At 49.9% G+C, this 23035-nt stretch overlaps 2 long non-coding RNA genes across 2 annotated transcripts in view; one reads left to right on the forward strand and one right to left on the reverse strand.

Moving 5' to 3' along the window:
• The first annotated feature begins 9108 nt into the window (after window positions 1-9108).
• LOC140699483 (uncharacterized) lies at window positions 9109-14411 on the forward strand. The gene is made up of 3 exons (XR_012077689.1): window positions 9109-9609; window positions 9726-11693; window positions 14188-14411. It is a non-coding gene; the product is annotated as an uncharacterized lncRNA (long non-coding RNA).
• Window positions 10603-23035, reverse strand: part of LOC116278682 (uncharacterized) — a 35105-nt gene continuing 22672 nt past the window's right edge. Inside the window, exons 2-4 of the long non-coding RNA XR_012077690.1 lie at window positions 21888-21990; window positions 12601-12678; window positions 10603-10699 (exon numbers count right to left, since the gene is read on the reverse strand). This is a non-coding gene — a long non-coding RNA (uncharacterized lncRNA). The remainder of the gene's footprint in view (window positions 10700-12600; window positions 12679-21887; window positions 21991-23035) is intronic.

A 23035-nucleotide genomic window follows, 5' to 3' on the forward strand; every position in this document is an offset into this window, starting at 1 on the left:
ATGAGGAGAGATGCCGCTCAGAAACAAGGCAGAGAGAGGGTGGCGGTCGAGCCGGCGGGGAAATGCCCTGGAAAAATAAAAGCATGCCCAGTCATCGACAGCCCTGACTCTGAAATTTCGGAGCTGCCTCCCCGCAAACGGAAATCTGCTTCTTTCCCTTAAACAGCCCTTTGTCAGTCTGACGCGAGGAGGCCTTGTTCCCAGAGCAGTCCTTCCGAAAACCCTCTTTTCAGGTGGGGGTGGAAGGTTGCAGAACCTCCAGCGTGCCTTCCAAGTTTTCAGTTGTCTCTCAACACCCCAGCCCTGTTTTTTTTTCAATTGAAGTATAGTCAGTTACAACGTGTCAGTTTCTGGTGCACAGCGCCATGTCCCAGTCATGCATACACAGACATGTATTCATTTTCATATTGTTTTCCATTAAAGGTTGTTACAAGATATTGCATATAGCTCCCTGTGCTACACAGAAGACATTTGTTTTTTTTCAAATCTATTCTTATATATAGTGACTAACATTTGCGAATCTCAAAGGCTGGCTGAGTGGTCTAAGAATCTAGACTCAAGTTTCCACACCTATTTTTTTAAATGTTTTTATTAAAGTATAATCAGTTTACAGTGTTGTGTCGATTTCTGGCGTACAGCATCATGCTTCAGTCATACATGAACATACATATATCATTTTCATTTTCTTTTTCACCACAAGTTACTACAAGATATTGAGTATAGTTCCCTGTGCTGTACAGTATGAACTTGTTTATTTTATATATAGTAGTTAGTATCTGCAAATCTCAAACTTCCAATTTAAGTCTTCCCCCCTCTTCCCCCCTGGTAACCATAAGTTTGTTTTCTATGTCTGTGAGTCTGTTTCTGTTTTGCAAATAAGTTCGTTTGTCTTTTTTTTTTTAGATTCCACATATAAGTGATATCATATGGTATTTTTCTTTCTCGAGTTTCCACCTCAATTTTTTTAAAAAAAGAAAAAAGCACATTTAAAATAAAAATTGATGACATAATGCTTTCTCTAAATTCTTAGACATTTATGTCTAAACTCTAAAGTTTTTGTGTGGGAGTTTGCTTGTTCATTTTGATAAGAATTTTCTCTACACCAAAAAGAAACATTTCTTTTAGGAATAAATTCCACCACAAAATATAAACGTTCTCCATATGCAAGGGCTACCAAATTCCTTACCTCAGCCCTGGAACACAAATGCCAAGTCTGGTTCATTTAAGATGAGATCTCTTAGAGTGGAACTTACTGCCGGGTTTATCTGTTCCCTCTTCCTTCTCATGTCCCCAAATAGTATTTAAATGCTTATGCGGAGACGCACGGGTGGCGTTTAGAACCCTTCCTTTCATTTTCTGCTTTAATGTTTTTGTTAAATGTCACATTGGTGAGAGCATTCGGTGCCGGAGCTGGAGAACGCTCAGAAGTGTCTTATTAATTCTTCATAACGCAGTGACAGGCAATGCTTAACAAACAAAGCCCGGACAAGCAAGCCGTGGTGAGTCACCGGGGGGCTGCACGTGGCCCATGCCTGCCACGGCCTGGGGAAGCACACTTCTGAACAGGAAAGTCATTTTTAACCCTCTTTTCTTTATTCGGTGTTCAACTGAGTCACCCTGCTGGTACTTTACACTTGGTTTTAATTGAACACGTACTATTAAATCCAAACTAAGATTCCGGGTCTCTCAATTACCTGCAATTTTTGTCTTTAAAAGAGAAAAAAAAAAAGGGCCAGGGAGTCGCCACTGCCCGCATTTACTGGGAACCATCTGTTACGCCTCTAATTAAAACCCACTTGTAATGAGCTTGTTAGTGCACAAAACATGTCAGGTGCAGGATATTATTCATGAAGCCGTTGTTTTGGTGGCTGAACGATGCCTTAAAATCCTATTAGTTTAACAAAGTAATGTATCAGTATTTGACCCAGTATACAAGAGACTTCAGAATGACCTGGCATCCGGCTCTAAGATTTTTTTTCCTCAAATATGTTGCTATTTCTACCTAATATATAGTCAGATGGCCTCTGATAATTGCAGTATCAAATCTTTGCCTCAATTTCCAACTGCAGGTGATTTCAAATGATTAAAGATGCACACCAGGGAATAAACAAAAATGCTTACATGCAATTATTTTTAATTAGTATTTGGCTATAAAGTGTATGCCTTCATAAAAAAGTCTGTTATTCACATAAACATCTGTTACCATACACACAAGGAAACACTGTAAGTCTGTCATCACACCACCAAAACAGAAACACGGAGGGAGGCTGGGCAGGAAAGCCTGCACTCTGAGTTTTTAAACAAAAGATGTAAGTCTAACAGCCAAAACAGACGCGGAGACACACCCTTCAATTAACATCACTCACAATCAAAGGAAGAGCCCTTACCAATGGAATTACACTTGAAAATGTTAAAATAGATGGAATTATTCTTTGCAAACAATAGAATCTCTGCGCACAAGACAATTTCAAATTCTTTTACTAATTTTGCCCCCATGCACATAATCAGACAGTTTCCTGTTTGCATGCTCTCAACCGGCTGCTAATTTTCCAGTTTCTCTGCACTCTGATTTTTGTTCATTAACACGTCCAAACTTTGGGAGATGCAGCAGCTTGAATCCCAAGCGATGAATATTAGCCTTGTTTCATGAAAGTCTCCAGCAAGGGGAAAAAAAAAAAAAATATATATATATATATATATTTTAAGTGAGCATGCCCCCACCAAGCACGGGGAGGGAGACACGGGGAAGTAAATTAACCTGGCTGTAACTGATGGGTGGAGATGGGGCTGCTCTGTGGAGCACTGAGAGGAAAACGAAGGGAGGTGTGAGAACACGCTGCCCGCGAGTCACTGGATCTGCGGGAATTACGGGGCTCCCTCGGAAGCTCTTGGAAGCGCACAGCTCCAGGACCACCCCAGCAGCCCGAGTTAACACACTCTGCGCAGCCCAAAAGCTGCAGCTTTTATTAAAGGCACAGTTCACCTGCCAAAAGAACTTATCTTCATTTGCATAAAAATGCAGACAATAGTTTGATTGGATCACACAAACCTGCGTTAATACCGTTGCCGCACTCTGACGTCGGTGCGCAAATTAGGCAGGAATCGTGACCCCTGGTGGTGGGTCTGGCTGCGGCCCCTTTGGGACCCACCGGCGGTAGTTACGGTGACGCTCCCTGCACCAGGCTCCTGCTTGGCCTTACCAGGTGGCGTTCCCTGCCTCGCTTGGGCACTGCACCCTGGGGGATGCTGTGTTCGAGATTCTGATGAGTAAGCAAGCAGACAGAAGGACCTCGAAGGACCTCCGCATCTTGCCCTCAGCAATTCTAATTGTCCAAACTCAACTCTGCCTCCACGGACAGAGCTGGAGGACCTAAGAGTGAGGACAGATGCCCAAGGTGGTGGCGCGCCTCCACGCTGCCCACCCCTCCAGCCAGCTAGCCTCCTTCACCCACACGCGGGAGCCAAGCCCAGGACTAGAATCATTTGGGAGGCTGGTATTAATCTGCGGCCACGATGCCTTTAAAACCTGGCCGCCCGGCAGCCAAAGACCCTGCTCACTCAAGGGCAAGCTACACAATCATTAGCAGCCCCGTGTAATTTAAAAATATAACCAAGAACAATTGAAAGGAAGAAATATACTGTGGGACTCAATCTATTGATCAAGAGCCCCCCAAAGACAGGCCGTAAATAAAATGGCACAATGACCAGAAAAGGCAGGTTTTACATTAAGAAGCAGCAAATTCATTGCCGGGGTGAGCCGGGGAGCCAGGCCAGAGGGCTCACAGCATCCTGGCAGGCAGGCCGGTGAAAGATGGCCCCATTCCTCACAGGAAGACGTGCTGGGGGAGGGCCTGGCTGCCCTTTGCTAAGCACCCGTTTCTCATGCGGGGAATCCTCATTTTTCAATCACACCCACCCTCGGGCTTCCCCGCCTTCCCCACCACGTCAGTCCCTCAGCCCCATCTCTCCAGGTGAGAGACATTTAACCACATCCTGTCCTGACCCTGGGCCTCCCTTCTGGTCTGTGGCTGACAGTGCAAGGAAGGCGGTCCTCCAATTTCTAGGGATGCTCAAAGGAGCACCTGGTGCCTCCCGGCCCCAGCGGAGGGCAGGTGGCCCAGCAGGTGGAGGACAGCGCGCCAGCTTGCCTCCCCGGTCAGCCGTGTGACATGGGACCTCGCCGCCTCCCGCCCTCTCAGAGCTGGAATCCAGACACCTTTCTAGCTGAGGGGCTAAAGCTGGACCCACATTTTGAAAAGCACAGGTTTCTATTTCTAAGTAGCATGAGTTGTAAATGAAGCAACAAAGAAGATAAACACTCAAGGTTAATGTGATGTAACCCCACGATGTCATGGGTCCACCAGCAGAGCTCCCGTTACTGGTCTGGAAAGCTCCTGGTAACTTTCCCAGCAGGGCTGGGAGTAGAGGGAGAGAGTGAGACACTTCACCTCGGGCACAGGTTTTGAGGTGGTGCCCCCAAACTCCACAATCAGTAGATAATATTTCAATATTTTTAAAAATAAAAATTAATGCAAATGAAGCAACAATAGCACTGTGTCAAACCATACTAGAGACCGAGGCACGAGAAAACAGCAGGGACACTGTCCCCGTCCCCACGTAAAATGCTGACATTCAATTCACTGTGGATTTTTTGCATTCATTTCGATTTCTTCAGTATTGCACTTAAGCACTACGAGTTTCGGTGGCCGGGTTTTCAGGAGCCCAAAGCGAGCACTTCGCTCACCTCACCCTGAGCCCTGCCTCCCCCTCTGGAGGAGGTGAGGGCAATTCAGTGTGCAAGCTGCGCCCTCATTCCCGAGACCGGGGGCTGGACTCACGTCTCGGTAGCTGCGTTGTGTTGGCTCCTGTGCAGGCACCTGATGCTTTTGAAGACCGTACAAAGTTTCACTAGGGACGCAGCGTGGCCAGCGAGCGCCGCGGCTTTACAGGGTTTATGGAGAGCAGAATGTGTCCTCGGCGCCCAGGACGCTGGAGCCGTCGGGCGCAGTGACATGTCTTCCGTGCTGGGTGCTTCCTCATGTTTGTACTTAACTGTGTTAATGTCTTATGTGTGCATATCACTCAAGAGACTACAGCCGGTATAAAATTAATCAGCGTTAAGATGTCTGTTGGCGCGCACAGCATCCAAACTGGCAGATCCTCTGATTTTATGGCCGTTTATTTTCTTGTCAGCAGAGACTGGCTGCGTGGTGCAGAGGCAGAGCCACCAGCCAGTCCAGGCACGGGTTTCTGGCCGCCATCCGGTCTGTTGGTGGACACTGGGCCATGCATTCAACCTGCCCACGTCTACCTCCCCTCTGCACCTCTGCAGGCTCTCTCAGCCCCGCCTCCTCCAGCCGCTGCATCACCTGTTGTGCGCAGGCTCTGACCTGCTTTGGTCACCGTGGTGACGGCATCTCTCATCGGAGGGCACTGAGCGCCCCTTGCTTCCTGCCCCAGGCTGCCGAGGGAACCTCCTCGTGAGCCTCCTGTGCCCTGTGGGCACAGCTCCGAAGAACAGGGTGTTTGCACCCTCAGGCCACCCACCTTGGACCAGAGCGGGGCGAGGCGGGTGGAAGCAGTATCGCCAAGGTTTTGTAGGTGACTTACAAAAAGTGTCCTGGAACAGCCCCTTGGGGACAAAGGGAGAAGCATTTCTCCATCAGCCTCTGTCATTCATTGAAGTTGTTCTTCTCTGAACCTGAATTTTCTGCTGGGTCTCCGGTGCAGGAAGTTTCTGGTGTGTTCTCTCTCCCCTCATGTCACTAACATCACACGGGCTGTTTTTCACCCCTCACTGCCCTTTCCGTGGTTTAATTGTCTATGCCCTGGTTAAATTACAAATTTGGCTCTCTGTACGCTCCCTTGAATTCCCTCATAGTGCCGCCAATAATACTACTCAATAAAGATTGATGGATTGATTGGATCCAGGAATGAAAAACTCTAGGAAGCACACTTAAGAGTCAAAGAAAGGACTAGAGTCGTAAGCCTAGGAATCAGCAAATTAACATGCATGATAGAAACGCGTAACCAAAACAGGGCTGTGAATTGGAACATTTACTGAATATTTCCTAGAGCATGTAATAAGAAAATAAACCATTGAGGTGTTTTCAATAGTTTTGTTTAGAGAACAGAACAAATGTATATCCAAGTGATTTGGATAATATTTGAAATACGCAGTGAAATGTTCGCAGGTATTAAAAACTCAGGCATGTACTTAAGGCTCGCCTTTCTCCCGCCTGCTTCACAATCCCACACAGCGCCTGGGCGCGTTCCCTACAGCAGGCAGCCGCCTTCCCCGCTATTTCCCGCTCTCCCAACCTGGGCGGGCTGGGCCACTGTTTGTTTTGCACCTGTGCACCTTCCCCTGGGAGCGGGCTTTCTTTTGTTTTTTCCAGCAGCCCCACACATCAGGATGGCCTCGCCTCTGGGGGAGGAATGAGCAGGGGACCCAAGTCCGTCCCCACTGCTGGTCCCAGTCCCCGGTTCAGGCAAAGACGTAGCTCACACAGGGGTCAGGAAAAGGCTTCCCAAAGGTCTGAGATGTGGGTACCAAGACCATCTCTTTCTTCTCTCTCACTGCCTCTGGCCTGAAAGCTCCAAGGGCCATCGAGGGCGTCTGGAGCTGCTCTGGTTCCTGAGTAAGCCCCGCAGAAGAGCTTTATGCAGAATGGGGCCACCCGGGGCAGCAGTGTATGGGGGAGAGAAACAGAGACAGAATGAAAACCTAGGAAGTCCTTTGACCTCTGGATCCCGCTGTGCTGGAGCTCGGGCTCTCAGTGTCATGAACCAAACTAATGTCCTTGGACTTCGGCTGCGTTTCTGTCACTTGCCGTGAACGAGTCCAACTAGCACACTTGTTTCTGTCTAAGTTTGAGTCACAAGTGTCCACAGCCTGTGTTACACGGGGCTTGACCTCATAGTCGCTGTTATAAACACATCAGCGCTTCAAGGTCTCCTGATGCTAAAAACAGTATTTCCTTTTGTGATTTTCTTCTTTCTCACCGAAGAGCACCTTTCTTCTGCTTCAAGTTTATGCAGCTATGTTCTTCGTAGGAACTCTCAGTGGAGGGAGGGACTGAACACTTAATTGATAGTGAGTATAGATCTGTTTTCATTTCCAAGTTCATTGAAATAACAAGCACATCCCGTAACTAACTCCAAGGGAAGCCTCATCAGCGGAAACGAAAGCCTAGTAAAAGCTCCTTCATAAAAACCTGAAGCACTAGGTCTGAAAGGGAACAAATGTTCCTAAATTCAGGATCTGTGGGTACTCCTTGCTCTAAATGATTTTAAGAAACAAGACCAGCGGCATCCTTGGCTGGGTGATCTTGCCGAGCACCCGTCAGCTTCAGTGGAAGCCGGGGGTGTTCTGAGCCCCAGCCCTGAGCACTTAGCACCACGAGGATGCACCTTTATTCCTGGCTGACCTAATTAAAGATGAAGAGAAATGCACGGGTTATCATCTATGTGTCCTCTAAATTAATTCACTTATTCATTCAACCTCAGGCCCGCGGTGTCACGTGTGGACCGCTGCCCCCTGGAAGCTTAGATAGTGGGGGACAAAGGGACCGGCTCCCTGTTCTTGTGGAACCTGCGGTCTGACGGGGAACACAGGAAAAAACCCCAAGCAAATAAATACTATTTATTAATTGAAGCAAGTGCAACCGGGGGAGAAGCCGCGGCGGCTGAGGAGCCTCAGGAGGACGCCCGCCTTCCGTCGGGCGGGCTGGGAGCCTCCGTCCTATGCTGCTCTCCCAGGAGCAGCACTCTTCCTCTTAATGTCTGTCCTTCCACAGGTGAGCGTATATAAAACCAAACTATAAACACAGCCAGGTTTGAATACCGATGGACACACGGGGGCTTACGACGAGCCCCCGTGGTCCGTCACAAACGCGCTGTTCGGGGCTGCACACCAGACCCCCTCCCAAGCGGGGGAGAGCTCCGAAGCAGGCGCGGCGGCCGACGGCGGCTCCGCCCAGTCCCAGCGCTGCCGCTGCTGTGCGTGTGGCCCGCGGCGGGAGACCCCCCTGCCCACTTTCCCACCTGTAGGACCCAGTGTTTTTTCTCATAACGGTGCGTCTGTGACACGGCTACCGCAGGCGTCGCCCAGGAGCAGGGGGCAGGGCTCCAGCTCTGCGGGGAGCGAGCGCCCCTGGAGGCACAGGACAGGGACGCCCTGCCCAGCCGGGCCCACTGCTGCGGGGAAGCTCTCTGGGAAGAATGGCTTCACACAAACTGGATATTTAGGACCCGCCTCCCGAGAGCTTCATCCTCCCGAAGTCGATGGAGAGACGGGCGGCCCCAGCACCCTGCATGGGTGGCGCCTTCTCTGCCCCACAGCCCCCTGACCACTTAGCACCTGCTTTCAAGAGCATCTCCTGACACCGACCGCCCGGCAGCCAAATCGACAGAAGAAACATCACATCCTCCTCCAGAAGGAAGGACAGAGCCGTTCCAGGCGGAGCCTCGCCTTCCGCCGCCTCCCCGGGAGCCGCAGCCCCAGTCCGGTCCAGGCGCCCTGCGTGGTCGGGGCTGGGGCTGCGCCACACGGGCTTCGGAGCGCGCGAGCGCGTGCACAGAGTGGGGAGGTGACACGTTCCGCAGGAGGAAAGGCCACCCTGGAGAAAGCACGGGCACGGGCAGGTGCCGCCACCGACAATTCCAGAGACGCTTCCCCATACGGTCAATGAATGTGGCGGGAAGAAAATACAGCTTCTGTGTGGAAGCAAACTGCCTGCTGATTTCCAGGCTTCAGCAAAATGCATCTTGGGGATAGATGGTCATTTAGGGGCCAGAAAAAGGCCTTGTTAGGCCTTTGGGTTGAGCGAGAGGAGGTCGGGGAAGGGTAGAAATAGGAAGAGCTTATCTGTTCTGCCCACCAGGAGACAGCAGTTGGGGCGTGGACGACACCTGAGACCTTGGGAGACAAGGGGCCGGTGGCAAGGGGAAGTGGGGGGGGGGCGCCTGAGACGGCTGTTAAGCAGGGGAAGCCAAAAATAGGGCGGCAATCAGTGCCTCCCAGGGGAGGCCCAGACAGGGAGGCACTCCCTGTGGGGTGGGGGGTGGCAGATGGATTTTTAGAGCTCTGAACACTGAACGGCACTTTGCACTCTGGTGACGTATAATCTTTTCTATTTCCTCCAAATCTTCAATAAAGCAGGCCGTGCACAGTGGCCTTGGGCTGGGAGAACTTTGGAGAGGTGAAGGGCGAGCGAGGGACAGGGCAGCAGGGACTGAGAGCCGCGGGGACGGGCGGAGCTCAAGGATCCTGGGCAGGTGGGATCAGAGCAAGAGCGGACCTGAGTACCCTGAACACCCCCACCTCCTGAGGAGCGAGGCGGGGGGGGGGGGGTAACGGATCTCCCAGAGTCCACGAGACGGGACAGCCAGTCATTTTTATTGCAAACACGGAAGGACAGAACAACCCAAGGAGTTTGCAGGTGCCCAGGTGACAGGCAGGCATGTTTTGTGAGTGACAGGCAGGCATGTTTTGTGAGTGACAGGCAGGCATGTTTTGTGAGTGACAGGCATACACCCAGACTTCCGTTTTCTGACCTGTCTCTGATAAAAGGAAGTCAGTCGTGTCCTCCGTGAACTCTGCCGTGTGTAAGTGCCCTGTGGGAAGTCCATTTTGCTGGGAACAGAGGACCTATTTGTCATATTTGGGGAAGATGAAGAACATTAAGAAAGTTTCACTTCCCTGCCTTTTGTCTTCTCTGCAGCTGTTTTCACGATTCGGGGTGTTGGTCCCCCTTCCCAACACAGAGAGCCAGCCCTCTGTCCGCCCTGGGGCCCACGTACCCCGGGGGAGCCAAAGGTTCCTGAAGGAAGAATGACTTCCTGGTCCGCCCCATGACCAAGCCATGCTCCTCAGAGAGAATCGCCTCTTCCCCGGGTGAGAGGAGTCAGACCCGGGCTTGACCCAGCTCCTGAAAGACAGCTGCGCTTGCTGCCAGTCTGCTGAAACAAAAAATCCGACTTCTGAAGCACCTAACGTTGAGGTCCTACAAGGGGGGGCCCTAGGTCCCATCTCTGTGGTCGTATCTTTGTGGAGGAATATGGAAGCTCATGGCCAGCATTAAAGAAAAAGATGTTGGACTGAAGTGAAGCTGAGATGGCGTATCTGAAAAAGCAGAGCCATCCAGGGAAAGTCTCATATTGCTTAAGTGGAGTGTGTTTTCTGGCGCTGCTTTAAGAAGAGCGGTTAGAGCAGGGCACTGGGGGTCACCTCCCTTTCTAGGGACAAATGACAGACCTACGGAGACAGTCTTTCTGCGCTGACACGTGAGAACGTGTGCGGATCCTGCCCGTTTGTCTGCGGTTGATCTCCTGAACCACAGGAACGATGGAAAATGTGTCAGGGAAATGGCTGCACTTTCTGCGAGTTCTCAAGGCTCCAAAATAAAGAACTATCTAAGCCCATGAGAGCATTTGGCCAAAACCACATTACTAGTCCTAAAAAGAAAATGAAATAAAATAGCTTAGGTCAGAGTTGCAAGTAAATGAATCTATTCTTCTGAGATTCAGTATTGATGGTGGAGGGCCATCTGGACACAATAACAGAAAATAAAGCCAAATGAGGACAGGTGGAAATGCCACTTTCTCATAGGAGACGCCGATAAATGAACAGAACTCTCTCTCCATGGTTCGCTGTTCTGGAATATGACGCGCTCTCTCGGTCGTTAGACCTTCATTTCTATAACCACAGTGAAAAGGAAAAAGGCAAAATCAGAATGAATCTCATAATATCCTCTCTCTGCCTTACAAAAATAGTTATCTGATTTCTCAAATAATTTTTTCTTCATCATTTTTCACCCCTGAAAATAATCGTTTTTCCATAAAAATAAGGAGTGAGAACTGTACTTCCGGTTGACTGCGGCAGACGGAACCCCCTTGTTTATCTCCATCCCTTCCTGAAATACCACTGAAATGACAGTGATGGAATTATAAAAAGTCATGAACTCATAAAGACAAAGGAGACAGGATAGGGCATGGCAGCCCGCAGGAAAAGGTGCCAAGTTGGGGTGACCGAGAGCAGACGGATGAGTGAAGCCAGAATAGTGCAAAGAGCAGAAACCTACTCACTTAGTGAGAACTAAGTCGATTTTCGCTGCAGAACTCCAGAAAGGGCCAGCTTTGCAGGCACCTGGAACCTCTGAGGGCATCAGCACACATAGTGATTCAAGAAACCCGCGTGATTAGAAGACCCAAGTTCGCCTCCCCCAGCCCGACTGCCTAGAAACGGCCCCCTCCGCCTCAGCAGAAGAGAGGCGGAAGGCTGCCGTCTGTGCGGGCTGATCCCACGACTGCCTGGACCTGGGGACTCCAGGCATCTGAGGGTAAAGACAAGGCGTCACACTGAAAGCAGGAAAGCGAGTGAGCGTCTGCGTGCTGGGCGCTATGATGCCTCGTTTGTTTCTCCTCTTGGTTCCTAAAACCTGCAGCCTCCTGGTAAGAGTCTGGCGGGGGTTCCCCTGAAGAAACAGGTCCACTCAGACAAGGAGACCCTCCAAAGCTGAGCTTTGAGCCTCAGCCCCACGGCACGGCCAGTCCTGACCGGAGCACCGACGGCAATGCCACCGGTCCAGAAGCCCACTCCCCGACAGCGTGCCCAGAAACCCCTGCAGCGCCTCCCACCAGGCAGCCAGTAGTCCCCACATGCTTGAAGAAAACCACTAATTTGAGTCAGCGTAAGTAAGCGGTGAAACACCTCGTAGGAAACAGAGTGAAGTGAGCAGAATGAATCCTCCAATGAGTGAGCAATTGATATTCTCAGACAAGAGAGGTCTTTGCAGTCATAAAACAAGAATTTAGGACTAATTTTTTAAAAGCGCATCCAGAAAACAATTTTTAAAAGTCCTTGGAAACTAAAAATACGGTAAAAAGAAAATGTTTTTTTACTGTAGTGGAAGATTTAGGAGATAAAGTTGAGGAAACCTCCAAGAAAGTAGGGCAAAATGCTAAAGAGAGAGAAAATAGGAGAGAAAAGATAAGAAGCTTAGGAGGATTAATCAAGGAGGGCTACTATTTAAGTAGTAGGCGGGCCGCAAAGACAAGCAAAGCGAATGGAGGGAGATGGTTGAAAAGTATTTTTTTTTTAATGTCCTTAGATCCAAAGCCCAGTGGTCACTAGATTTAAGTCTGCCAAGTGCACAGTCCAATGAATGCAAATATTCCTACACTAAGGTGTATCACCATGAAATTTTAGCACACAAGGAGTAAAGGGGAGATTCTAAAATGTTCCTGCAAAGGTGAGGAGGAAATAGGTCACATACAAGAAGAAGGAGGAGGAGGAGAGGAACAGGGGAAGGAGGGGGAGGTGGAGGAGTGGGAGGAGGGGGAGGAAAGGGGAGGAGGGGAGAAGCAGAGGGAGGAGAGGAAGGAGGAGAGAAGGGGAAGGAGGAGGGGGGGGGAGGAAGGGGGGAGAATAGAACAATTAAGTTTCTTAACAGCAACCATGGAAGCTGGGTAACAATGGGAAAATGCCTTCAAAATTATGAGATAAGATCACGGACAACCTAGAATTCTATACGTAGCTATGTGATTAGTTAAGTGTGAGGATAGAATTTTCAGTGATGCAAGGTCCCAAAAACTTACCTCACAAACACCTTTTCTTAGAATGTTACTGGGAAATTGAAGCAGGAGAACAGGCCACTCTGGGAAGGACGCCTGCAACTAAAAGCAATGGAACCAACTCATTACCTCATGTGTGACCGCATGAATAGAGGACTTACACCCCAGGCAAAGGTTTGGGGTGTGAAGCAAATACATTTAGCAAGTAAAATTAGACAAGGTTTTTAAAATGAAGCAATCACTAACTCCAGGAAAAGCAAAAAGGTTTACAACAAAATAAACATAACCAAAGTAAATGGTTCTGAAAACTTGCTAAGTCAAAATCATGCAAAACCTGAGTATTACTTTAATCCACACCTCCTTCTCACTCAGAGAAGCAACCTTCATGTAAATTCCACCCGGACAGGGGCTAGTCTTCTCTTCAGTTAAGATAAATTCCAGGAAAAGCACCTACTGGACATGTAACTTCTCCTCAAGGGAAGCACATCTTTTCAGTGAGACTCGGGATCTCGAGGGTGGGACTGAGACACCGTAACTGTATTTCCTTGGGTATCACAGCTCCTGGAGTCGGGGTTCGGATTTCAGCTGTGGCTTGATTTGTTGTGGTGGCAGGTTTCTTGCCTTGTCATTTCAGATGGACCCTTGGACCAGGCTTGCCTACCTTTCTCAATAATCAATCACACACATTGCCCATGGTCCTTCCTTCATTAGGATATGAGTTGCACTGCTTCTCAGAGGAACAGGGCACCAGTGCTGGCTGGGTGGCACAGGGTCAGTGTGGTGGCTTCATGGTGTGGGGACGCAGGCCCCTTCTCTCTGGGGCTCTGCCATCTCTAGAGGCAGCCTTGAGAAGCAGTGATGAGCACAGATCCTGAACGCAGGCTGCCTGGGATCAAATCCCAATTCTGCCATTTACTGGTTCAGTCATTTCTCTGGGCCTCGGTTTGCACACCTGACATGTGTGGACACGGGTCAGGTCTGCTCCCTAAGGCTGCTATGAGATCACAGGTATGAAGTACCGAGGCCCGTGCCTGACATAGAGTGAATGCTTCTTAAGTGGCGATGGCACTCGGAGCCTGAGGCTTTCCTTCTTCCACTGGTCAAGATGCCTGCTTGACACAAACACTTTGCCACCAGCATGGAGGGCTCTCTTTATAGTCACAACCAGGAAACTGCCCACATCCCACTGAGTGGAACTTCATCATGTGGCCTCAACCCCATGCAAGGACACAGGAAAATGTAGTCTTTATTCTAGGCACTCAGGAGCCCCCTAGAATGTCACCATCAGCAAAGGTGACAGTAGAGGCTGGAGCACAACAGATGGCAGGAGTCTCTGCCGCCGTGTCTAAGTTAGATGCGTGACACCAAGCTCTGCATTTATCCTCTAAGTCCGAAGATAAAAATGTCAGAGTATTGATCTGCCGATGCGGTCTCAACATGTTTTATATTCTGTTTGTTTTGCCTTGATTTTTTCTCAATTCAGAGATTAGTTCTTTTCAACCATATTCAAAACAAGACAGGTGACAGCTCCTACCACAGAAACATGTAGGAGATATCACTTACATTTTTCTTTAGTTTTATTACAGTGAGTACATTTTTTTATCTTTAAAGGTGGCCGTTAGACCCTAGGAGACAAGCAAACCTAGCTTGAGCAACAGAACCGTGGGATGTTGGAACCGCCAACGCAGAAACCTCACACAGAAACTTCGTACGTTCATTCGCCATGACTAACTCTTCTGTCTTGCGGAATTGAAAGTTATAAGAATGGCTTTCTTTAGAGCAATATAGAAACTTTTTTTCCCTCGAAACAGCTAAATAAAGGCTGGCAAAAACAATAGGTTCATTTTTTACTGCAGATCTTCAAATTATAGGAAACTTGTCTCTTGGCCAGTTTGGGCTGGCTTGGAGCCAAAATAGATGTCTCCAATCTCGTCCTCACCCTTATACGCATTGTGGGCAAGATAAAAACCCTTAATTTAAAAAACTCAAGCCAAGCACTGGGTAAGAGGCAGCGTGACTCCCTAAACCATACTAGTCATGGGGAAAAAAATCGTATTACTTTACGCCAGTTCATTTTTTTTCAGTCTCTAGAAATCAAATACTGAGAACATGAAACTTAAAAAAAAAGAGTCTCAAATATTTTGATAGTCTATTATAAATCAAGTTTTAATAACTAGAGGCACATACAAGCACAATAAATAAATGTGAAAATACTCACTGGTTAAATGTTTCTGAGCAGATGCTTCCTCTAGGTGGGCTGGCCTAAGAAAATCTGCAGGCATCTTTCCATTTCAAAGCACAAAAGACATCTCTTCTGCTCTTAGTCATGTCACCCTCCCTCCTCTTTTTTAATTAACAAGATTTGAGATCATTTGGCAAAGTGTAACCATAAAAGTGAATATTGTGATCGAGTGATGTTTTATCTCTTGAAAAATGTACCTTGTGGCTTCTCTCCCTGTGTAGCTCATAAACGTCACGCCTTCATATTTATCTCGCTTTCAACATCCGTTATGCAATTGTCATTTCATTGAAATCAAAAGCTATCTCTTAATTACACAGGGATGGATTATAAATCTAGTTATTCATCTCTCTATATGTTCGTTCTTTAATGATTACAGCTACAGGCCTAGTTTTGAACACAAAAGGCCAAAGTGGATTTTACTGGATTAAAATTAAGGCTTGGAAAATTGTACAGCCTGGAAGACAAAACAAAGCAGTATACGTGTGGCTAGTTTACAGTAACAATGGAATCTTGGGATGGTGAGATAATGCAAAACTTGCTGTCAGCGGCCCTAGAGAAGGCATGGAAGCTGCACTTCCTTCCCTGACCAGGTTAAATTTAGCGGGTATGGTTTAAATCATGCTAGGAGACGCTGCAGGGGATGTGGGGATGGCACAGGAGTATACCTTGCAGCCTCACTTGTAACACATGGACGTTCGTGACTCGCGTCTGCTGCATATCCTGGTGATTAATCACGAGGAGGCACCACCTCTTAAGTATTAAATAGCCTCTACGTGGGGAAAAATGGCTGTATTGCCAAGCACTAGGGTTTGATTCATTTAACATTAACTTTCAGCCTGTATTAAAGTGGCTTTAATTTTATTTGTATGATGTTAGCGCATTCCTGGAAAAATAAATGCCCAGATTGTTTTTTCTATCTGAGTGTACATGATAGACTACTTATTCAGATGGCAAGCCCCATGTCATTCTGTATATGAAATGAAGATGGCTGTGTCTTAAAGCTTATTATAAAAAGGGGAAAAAAGACCATGATGGTAAGTTGGATCGAGGTACACTGTGACAAAATGTGGACTGAGGACAGCGCAGTGGCAGGTGCTGCCCAGGGGACGGATAAGCCGTGATGCTCTGGGTGTTGGCACTCAGCCCAAGGTGCCCACAGTCCAGGTGGGAGGCAGGTGAGGACGCAGGTAACTGTGATCTGATGGGCCTGAGACTGAAGGCTGTGGAATGGGGGGGGGTAGATTCAGCACCTCTGGGAAAGCTGCAGGCTGGGCCCCCCCTGAGAGAGGTGTAACTCCCCAGCCACCCTGAGAGCCTGGCTCCAGGCCCCTTCTGCTACCTTGTGGATGTCAGAGTCATCGAACTGGTCGGGGCGGGGGCATGGCTCCAGAAGGGGCCCTTCCCCAAAGGCAGCATGAGAGCCACTCCAGGTTGAGCCAGCTCGGCAGCCCCTTGGGCCTGGGACCCCGGCACACGTCTGCAGAACACGCCCAGCGCTGGCAGATGCAGAGGAGATGCTGGGCCCTGGGTCCCTTGTTCTGAATCCCTCCCCACCGGACTCACACTCCCATCCCCTCCCGCCAGAGGCCCCAGGAACTTCAGGTTGAACCACTGCCCAGCAAGCACCCAGTAGGGCTGTCGAAGCCCTGGGAGCCCACCCTCCTCCTCCAGAGACATCCACGGGCCCTCCTCGGGGGCAGGCTCAGCGCAGACAACAGGGACACTGAGACAAGCTGGCTGGTCCAGCCTGATGGGGAACTGTGCAGTAGTGATCTTCCGGTTGATTCTAAGCGCCCCCCTTTCCCCCTGCCCTTCCCTCCTCCCTGGGTGGCCATAAATGTTAAGGCGTTATCTACTGACGATTATAATCATACGAAGCCAGGACAGATGGGGTCCACTCCTCAGCTCACGGCCGTAAAGTTTACAAACTCTCCGCGGCCCAGGGATAAATTACCATTGCTGATAACTTGTTCATTTACACAAAGCATTTTTCTTCAAGATGACTCTTTCTCCTTTCAATCATCCAGCCAAAGACTTTTTCTGTTAACCAACTTGTTTTTCTAGATCTTGCAGAATACTCGGGGATCTTAAGAGCAGATTGGAAACCATCATAAATGATTAGGCAAAAAAGGGTATTTTTGAAGCCCAATTTCTTCTCCTTTGAAATCCCACGGTGGGGACCTTTCAAGAAACTCTGTGTTCCCATTGGGTTACACTTGACGAGAAAGGGGCCCCTAAAGGTTTATTTAAAAGTGTATTGTTGAAGATAATGGGTTCAGATTAAGTTTTGGGCTCCGCGCTCGCACTGTTGTTCCGTGGACTAATTATGGCCACATTAGAGTCACCGACGCGGGCCGGTCGAGCTCGTCGTACGGGAAGGTGCTTCCAGACGTTGTTTTCCTAGACACCCCCCTCCCCACCACCCCAATGGCACCAGTGGGGATCGTGTAATGGCAGAGAAAAGGAATGATTAATTCAAAGTTCAGGTGCAAGACAGGGTCAGAAAAGAAACGTTCCAGGATAGAGTGAGCATTTCAAGATGAATTTGTGGCTTGAAACATCATTTTATGATGCATTTTCTTTTCCGTGATCAGGGGAAGTCTGAAGGCTGACACCCCAGTGATGGCGGTGTTTCGGTGCCATGTTCCATGATGGGCTTTTCATAAAAATTAGCTGACATTGTCATGAGCACACAAGGAAATTTATAGCTTTCATACTGGACTGCCATTCCCAGAGCAATTTCCAATCACTTGGGCTTTTTATTAAGTTTATTGTTCTTTTATTGTTCAGTGGAGTGTAAGCAGTGAGATTACAAATAAATATAAGCTCCACTGGATATGAAGGCGAGCGTGTGGAATTAGGAGGGAAGCCGGGAAGGAAGGCAAACATTCATTTGAATCACCGGTGATATGAGACACCGTGAGACACCACCAACGGACGCTTCCTGTCACCTGCTTATCTACGGAAGTTGGGAAACTGACATCCCATTCATGTTAAAGTTTTCCCGGAAAGCCCTCCAAGAAGAAGTCTTTGTGCGGAAACTCGGTGCTGCACACGACTTTGCCACGTGAAGAAAGTGTGCCATTTTTGCTCCCCTTCCAGGTTCCTTCTCCGTTTGTTGCTGGGTTGTCTTCTTCGTGCTTCCTCACCTGCCAGGTGTGTCACGCTGGCGTCGTGAACATCGCCCTCCAAGCCCCGGAGAGGACCACTCTGGAAAGCTCGAGTGACCGGCATGCCTGGGAGTCCCACTTCTGGAACCAATGAGACCAATGGGAGAACAACCAGCTTTCTTGCAAGGCTTGAATTTAGTACTTGAAGCACTGAGCCACTTCATTTTCCATTTCATCTTTATTTTTCCCCAAAGAGATGGTCCTCTTAATCACTAAAGTTTTAATGTTTTTTTTTTCCAGGAGTTGATTGAAAGTTGTTATTTAAGGCTTGTTAGGATGAGAACAGAGGTGATTGGAAGGGAGGGGTTGCTGTGTGATTCAAGGCCCTTCTCGCGTCTTGGCCATGCATGGGTCATTATTCTTTCCATGTTAGGAAGGTGACCTTGTCATTTTGGTGGGCACCTGTGGGCAGACACTGTGGGTTGCGAGTCCCCCTTTGTACCTGTTAAGAAATTCCAGGTTTTGTGCAGCTCCAAGTGACGGATGTTTAACCTAAATCAATCATTTCAATGTTCTCCATTTTCCCAGCCTCTCTTGTGGTGAAAGGCTGTCATGAAACCTAGTTCTGGCTGATGAGATTTAAGCAAAAGTGTGTTGTTGGGTGGGGAGGGGCTTGCTTCTGGAGCAACTTTGACTTGCCTGGTAAAATGGGGAAAATGTTGCTTACATACTTCTTATCCACCTTCCTTCCTCATCTTTTCTGTTTTAAGCCTGGAATCTGTCTGGAGCTGTGGCAGCCGTCTTGCAACCATGAGGCAACGAGTTTCAGGACAAAAGCTGACACATGAACAATGGGGGACTGAAAAGACAGAAAGGACTTGGCCATATGGCATCGTTGGGTGACAGGAATAACACTAGCCCCCCCATCTACAGGTTTCTATGTGAAAACCGAACCTCTCCTTGTTTGGGGTAGACCATGATTAGTTTTGGGTATTCTGTTTCTTGTAGCAAGTGTGTCCCTATGATATAGCCTAGACTCATATGGGAAACTTGTTAAATGCAGATATCCTGGCCTCACCCCCAGTAATTTCCACTCACTATGTTTGCAACTGGGCCCAGGGGTCAGCACTTTTAACATCCCACGTCATTTTTATGCAAGATGCCCTGAGAAGCACAGACTTCGATCACAGCAAAGGAAAGGACTGAGGGGAGCCAGTCTGCTGGGGCAATGTGAACCAACTGCGCACTTCCCCTCTGTCTGCCCACTCTCAGGCCAGCCAGGTGCTGCCTGCGGTCCCTGAGCCCCAAATGCAGAGGGCAGGGAAATCCCAAAATTTCCATCTAGGAAAAGGGGCGGGTCTAAGGAGTTCTATCCAGCCTCCTTCTCGCTCCTGGCGTTGACCCCACGAGGCCATCTTGGGGGCTGGTGAATGCGCGGCCCAGTGGACATCACCCTTCACTTCTGCCACCACAGGCCAAGCCCCAGATGGCAGAAGGCCGGGGCCGGGGTCCCAACAAGGCTGCCTGAAAATGCAGATTCCTGGGTCCACATCTGCAGAACCAGGCTCCCTGGAGGTGGGACCTGGGAATCTGCATTGCTGGCAAGCTGCCCAGGTGATTCTGATGACCCCAAAGGTGGAGCACCACACCTAGAAATGGCTGGAATGGACTTGGATCTGAGTGATTCTGGGATCAGCCAAAATGACCTTGTACTCCCAGCTCTGATACTAAGCCTGCGGCCATGGGAAATGGTTTAACCCTGACCGGGATGACTGGACAACGGGCATCACCACAGAACTTGCACTGCACAGAGCAGTCCACTGGATCAGCTGAGATCATACATACCGCGAACTTATTAGCACTATGCTGGAAAGATATGAAGTGAGCGCCCCAAGAATGTTAATCACCTGTGTCATGATCATTGACACGATCACTATCTGGGGCCGCCTCTCCCCAGTGGGTCCACTGGTGCCCGCAGCCATGGGGGCTGCAGGTCGATCAGATGCACAAGTTCTCCTTGCTATTTCAGGGAAATGGGGATCTGAGAAAATGACTGTTCAGTGTGGTAATTACTGGCTGTTGCTGTGGTCCCGTCTTAGGCCACGGATGGGGTGTCTGGGATTAGGAGATGGACGGGCTGCTGGGATGGGTGGGTAAAGCTCAGCCCCCTGCACCCTGGTCAGGGACCCTGGACAGCTGCCCACAGCAGCAGGGGAAGGGAAAGGTGAGGCCCAGGAATGCACTGCGAGGCAACCTGTCCCAGGACGATGGAGCGGGGGGAACACGGAGATGGTCCCGAGTGCTCAGTGGGGAAACCAGCACAGATCCACAGTGTCTCACACCAAGGCACTGGAAATGGTCTACAGTGGAAGAACGAGCAGTTTCATAGAAAGAAGGCAGGGCCCACTTACCATTTATCGGCCGTCCCTGGACTCTGGAGGTGAGCTGCCTGCCCACGGCTTTCTTTGACCTCACGCAGTTGACTTATAGTAAACAATGACATTCAACTTATTAGCGAATAAGTATATTCTTGGGATATGTACTAGCAAAAGCCAATGAGACCTTAGTCAGAATGAGCTAAATAGATACCCAGCTGGGTGCACAACCACCCTATCAAAACGGCCCTGTACAGCAAGGTCCCCTGCACGGCACGGGGAACTTACATTCAGGAACTTGCAACGGCCTATGATGAAAAAGAATATGAAAGGGAATCTGTCTCTATATATGTATGAATGAACCACTATGCTGCACGCCAGAAATTCACACAACATTGCAAACTGACTATACTTCACTTTGGTAAATAAATACGGCAAATGGAGAGCGGCCCCGTGTAAGCGCGAGGGGCCGCGCTCTACCTAGCTGATGCTGACCGCGCACAGCCCTTCCTCCGCCTGCCGGGCCCGGGAGGCCTGCCGTCCCAGGCCCCACCGCCCACCCTGCAGCTGCCCTGCAGACATGGGGGAGTGGACACTCGGGCGAGGCAGGAATTTGCGTCTTCACCCGAGGACCCTCTGCAGGCAGAGCGGCCAGGCAGGCCCGGGTTCCGGGTTCGTGCTGGTTGGGTGAGGACCGGCACCGTGTCACCTTTCAACACTGGCTGTGTATCTGCAAAGATGTCCCCCAACTCAGACCACCCCAGAGGGGGCTGGCTTGGTCTGAAGGACTGTGGTGAAATGCTGAGTCATTTGGAAACAGCGGCTTGCAGCAAACAAACCATCGGTGCTCTTCAGATTTGCAAAGCATCTTTGAGCAAGTGGTTACGAGACTTTGTAGCAGCACAGGGACCACGTCTTACCCACCCAAACCTTCAAGGGGCTTCCCTGAGCCCACGTGGTGTTTCATGTGCCCTGAGATGGTGCTGCCCTTCCTAGATTTACACTAATACCTAAGGTACTGAGAACGGAGTTTCCTCCGCCAAGGGTCTGCCGGTGTCCCGGGTCTGTGTGTCCAGGGGGTCGGCGTGGTCAGGCCCCGGGGCAGTGGGCGGCTGGGGGCTCCTGCAGGAAGGGCCTGACTGGCCCTGCCCCTTCCCCCACCACGGGGCCCAGCATAGTGAAGCACACAGTGGGCACTTAGTGACTGCTCGTGGTGGGCTGAACCTGAATAATCATCAGATTAATGTTTTCGTAAGTGGACAGTGTTTCGTTCCGTTCCAAGGAGCCCCTTCATGACCACAGGTCTGAAGGGAGACGGACATATTATCTCCTTGAGTCTTTTAGCATCTCTCTAAAACTCTTTCTCCGTCTCGGCCCCTTGTGATGCCCAGCTCTCCCTGTCCCTCGAGGTTCCCCACCAGCATCTCAGAGTCCACACTGTGAGAGTTCACCACAGGCGTGAGCGGGGTGCTCACCTCAGCCTCACCAGTGACTCGCTCTGTGCCCCGACCTCCCCCTGCCCACTTCCCACATCCATCCCAGGCCACCCCCCCACCCCCCAGGCAGCCCCCCTTTGCCTCTCACCGCACACAGTTCACGGCCTGCAGTTGTCCGTGCCTCCTCTCTGCTGCACTCCAAGTCAGACTATGCGCTTGGTTCTAGGCAGAACCTTCAGTGGCCCCATTGCCTGTCAAAATAAGATCAGCCTCCTTACCCACACACCCAAGACCCTTCCTCCTATTGTTCACCTGTCCTTCTAGCCTTTTCTTCCCCAACCAATCTACCTGGGTCTGGCGGACTAGCCAGGTTGGAACTCAGCATCCCGGTGGCCCCCAGACTGACACACCATGCCTCTGGACAAGGAATGCATCTTCTTGGAAACTCTCCTGCCCCCATCTTCTTCTGCCTAGAATCTCTACACCTCAAAGGCCCTTTAAAACCCCCCGCCCCTTCCTCTTTCCTGACCTTCCCAACCAGAGGGAATGTCCCCCTCCTCCAACCCCCCCCCATGCCACCGCAAATCCACACCATCCTCGCTCTGCTTCGTTCATTTGTTCACCCATCGCACTCACCCCGCCAGCAGCTTCTCCAGCCACGCACTGAGAGTTTATCAGTTGGGTCACGAGACCCTGGAGGACAGAAACTGCGACTTACCCCTCAGTATACTTCCCTGGGCCTGGCTTGGCGCCTGGCTGACAGTAGGTTTTCCAAAACTGTTTCCTGGATTAAAATTGAATTGAATGCAGGAGCGGTTGTATTGACCAAGATGGCATTTTAAAACGTAAGGTTCATCAAAATAATGAATCATTGCTCCCGTCCCACACTTCAGGGGGAGAGCTTCCAACGAGAGCGGGCGCCTGGCTGTTTGGATGCATTATTCCCTTTGCAGAAGCCTCGGGCGTGCAGAGCTCTGCCTCCTGGTTGTCACCGCCTCCCGCCCTGGGCGGCCCCAGCCTCCTGCCCCCCGGGCTAACGTCTCTGCCACCTGCAGGCAGTCTTTAGCCTCTGGGCCTGGGAGGCTGGGCTGAGGCCAGCCCTGCAGGCGGCGAGGGAAGCCCACCCATTTTGCATCTGTGCAAACCAGAGGGCTAGCGGCAATATTCATCTTCATTTTCTCTTTAAACCCTTGAGCTGCATTATAGCTGCCATTGTGCTGGTGACAGACAAATGCCTTGCAATAAATCAAAGTTAGGGTGACTGATACACTAAACACCTTTGCTTAATGATGTGAT

The sequence above is a fragment of the Vicugna pacos genome, chromosome 11, assembly GCF_048564905.1.
Source record: "Vicugna pacos chromosome 11, VicPac4, whole genome shotgun sequence".
Classification (NCBI taxonomy): domain Eukaryota; kingdom Metazoa; phylum Chordata; class Mammalia; order Artiodactyla; family Camelidae; genus Vicugna; species Vicugna pacos.